Here is a 3,235-nt window from a genome sequence, read left to right as displayed (position 1 = left end):
GCATAGTATGCACAGAGGCAGGGATGGTTCAGTGGTGGAATTCTCACCTTCCATGCAGAAGACCCATTTTGGATTCCCAGCCAATGTACCTTATGTACTCAGTACCCATCTATCTGTTAGGCTTAGGTATTGCTATGATGCTGATCTGCAGAGCTTCCAGCCTAAGATGACTAGGATAAAAGTCCAATGAAAATCATATGGATCACCATGGTCTAATCCACAACCAACTATGGGGATGGCACAGGACTAGGCAGTGTTTCACTGAGGTTGTCATGAATTGGAGCCAACTGTATGGCAGCTAAGAACAACAACATAACCTTTTCATAACCTAACCTGCTGCCATTGAATCAATTCTGACTCATAATGACACTGTAGAACAGAGCATAACTGCCCTATACAGTTTCCAAGGGTGTAATTGTTTATGAAAGGAGAATATGTCATCTTTCTCCTACAGAATAGCTGGTGGGTTCAAACTACCAACTTTCTGGTTAGCAGCTAAATTACTTAATCAACATAATATGCATAAATTAGATTTTGCTTCCCAAGATTCATTAAAACTTTTAGCCTTCCCTCGAAATAGTCTAGTTGACCTAAAATCCAATTTGAGTAGTTTTCTTTAGAAAAAGAAACAACATAAAACCTCCGTGGTGCAGATAACCTCCAAGATTCTCACGTCCTGATTTTCATACTCTTCTCTAGTCTCCTCCCACATTGAATAAGGCTAACTTATGTTGCAGGAATTAAATGAGAATTGTGAGGATAGCTAATAAAAAACCACGCTATTTCGCGTTATTCTCTCTTGGACCATGATGTGAAAACACTCAAGTATCCATCTAAAGAGCCCTCTGTGGCAAGAACTGACTTCCAGCCAGTCCTCAACACCAATTTGCCAACAATATCAGTGAACCATATTGGAAACAGATCCTCCAGCCCCATTCAGAGACCTTCAGATGACTGCAAATCTGGCTGACATCTTGAATGCATCTCGATGAGACACCCCAAGGTAGAATCATACTTCCAAATTTATCACCCACAAAACCTGTGTAAGCTAATAAATGTTCATTGTTAACATATGCTACTAAATTTTGGAGTAATTTGTTATACAATGGTAGATAAATAACACAATCCATTTGATTTTGAAAAATGAGGCTTGGTAAGTTATTGGCCCTCCAAAAGCTATCTTCTCAAAATATAAAATAAATCAGGATAAGAGTCTTTAAAAGTTCTTATAAACTACAACTGATGATTTGCCTTTTACAATATTGTTTATGGACTTTTTTCTTTTCTTTATTTTTTGTTGAGTGTTCCATAAAAATGTAAAAAAATGTATCCAAGATCATATACAGGGTTGGCAGACAATGGGCCTCTCAGGGTGCAGAAGAGTATGAAGGGATGGACACTGGGAGGAGGTAACTATGGGGAGGAAGTGGGAGGGGAGCTGCTGCATTGTAAATTTTGGTCAATGACATGAGACAAAGTATATGTGAACTGCTGTATGAAAAGTGAATTTACTCTGTAAATCTTCACCCAAATCCTAATTAAAAAAAAAAAAAAATGTAAAAGAAGTCCTGGTGGCACAGTAGTTAAACACTCTGATATTAACAGAAAAGTCAGTGCTTGAACTTACCAACCATTCCATTCCATAGGAGAAAGATATGGAAGACTGCTTCCCTAAAGACTTACAGCCTTGGAAACGCCATGGGTTAATTCGACTCTGTTCTAAAGTGTCATTAGGAGTTAGAATCTACTCAACAGCAAAGGGCTATAATAACTTTGTGTCATTTGAAAACTTACAGGTTTAGATTACATAATATGAAGACATTTTAGTATTTTTATTATGGATGCTAGCATCATGGCATTAGTGATATCACATTTTAGTAGTAGTTTAAAAAGAGAAAACTAGAATACAAATTGTATTGCTCAAATGTTCCTTCTGTTTCACATGATTTTTCTCAATTTTCTTTATGGTCAACCTCCTTAGCATTCCAACACATGCATTCTATAATAAGTGATAATTAATTTATTAGGCTCTAGGGAAAAGGAACAACTGGGTAACTGCATTGCACAATTATATATGTTACATCCATATAGCAGTAGCTCTGTTTGCAATCACGAAAAATTATCATGAAAGATGAACGCTAAATTGTAACATCTGTGTCTAGGTAGTAGAACAAAATTGGACTTTAGAGTAGCCATGAAAAGAAAAAAATATATATATACACATATAATTTCTATTATGGACACAACCAGCAGTGCTCTGGAGTTGCTTCTTATTGACTCATAACAGATAATCATCAAAAATCAGGAATTTTGTGAGAAACTTAAACCATTGGTAACTTCATGTCAGCCATGGTGAGGATATGTATATCAGAAATTATTAAATACTGCTACAAATCAGGGCTTGTTTTTAATGGTGGTAACATTTATTTATTTATTTATTTACCTTTCCAAATAACAATTTTACTAATATACCACTGGCTACAAATTACAACTTAGGCACTGAATTCAAAATTTAAAAAACTAGACAGCAAATCATGTTTTGACAATGCGCTACCGTCGAGTTGGATGCAATCCATAGCTACCCCTCCTTGGATTTCCCAGCCAGTATCACTATGGAAGCAGATTGCCTAACCTTCCTTCCAAGGAGTAGCTGGTGGATTTGAACTGCCAGGTTTCTGGTTAGCAGTCAAATGCCTTAGGCACTATGCCACCAAAGGTCCCATGGTTTGACAAGTCTATAAAATTCATACATGCCAAGTTAGATTTTTTTTTTTTAATTGTTTGTTTATAATTCTCTCAACCTCTCATCAAGGAGAATCCAATATAGACTTCTGCTTTTAAGTATGAATTTTATGAGATTTTTCTGTGGTTAACAAAGACAAAAAGGAATTTTTGACCAAAACAAAAACATTTTGATGCTCAACACAACAGATGCTCAAAGACAGCTTTGAGTAAATATCAGTACCATCTGGATGACCTGTCACTATATGCAGATGGGAAATTGCTACTTAATAGTTTCTATGAAAAGGACAGTGTAAAATATCATAGTATTTAAAATTAAATGGTATTTGCATACCTAAAGAGATAACTATTTTCAGATGTTCCAATATTCATTAATCATTATGATTTACACCAGGAATTATTTTAAAAATATTCAGATTATCTTCCTAGTATTCATCAAAGTTATTTACTATGAAAGCTTAAAAGGTTTGCTTGTTGTTGTTGTTGTTGTTAT

This window comes from Orycteropus afer, unplaced genomic scaffold (assembly GCF_000298275.1).
Source record: "Orycteropus afer afer isolate SDZICR_OR568_19922 unplaced genomic scaffold, OryAfe1.0 scaffold00479, whole genome shotgun sequence".
NCBI classification, from domain to species: domain Eukaryota; kingdom Metazoa; phylum Chordata; class Mammalia; order Tubulidentata; family Orycteropodidae; genus Orycteropus; species Orycteropus afer.
Note: the sequence above shows the minus strand (reverse complement) of the source record.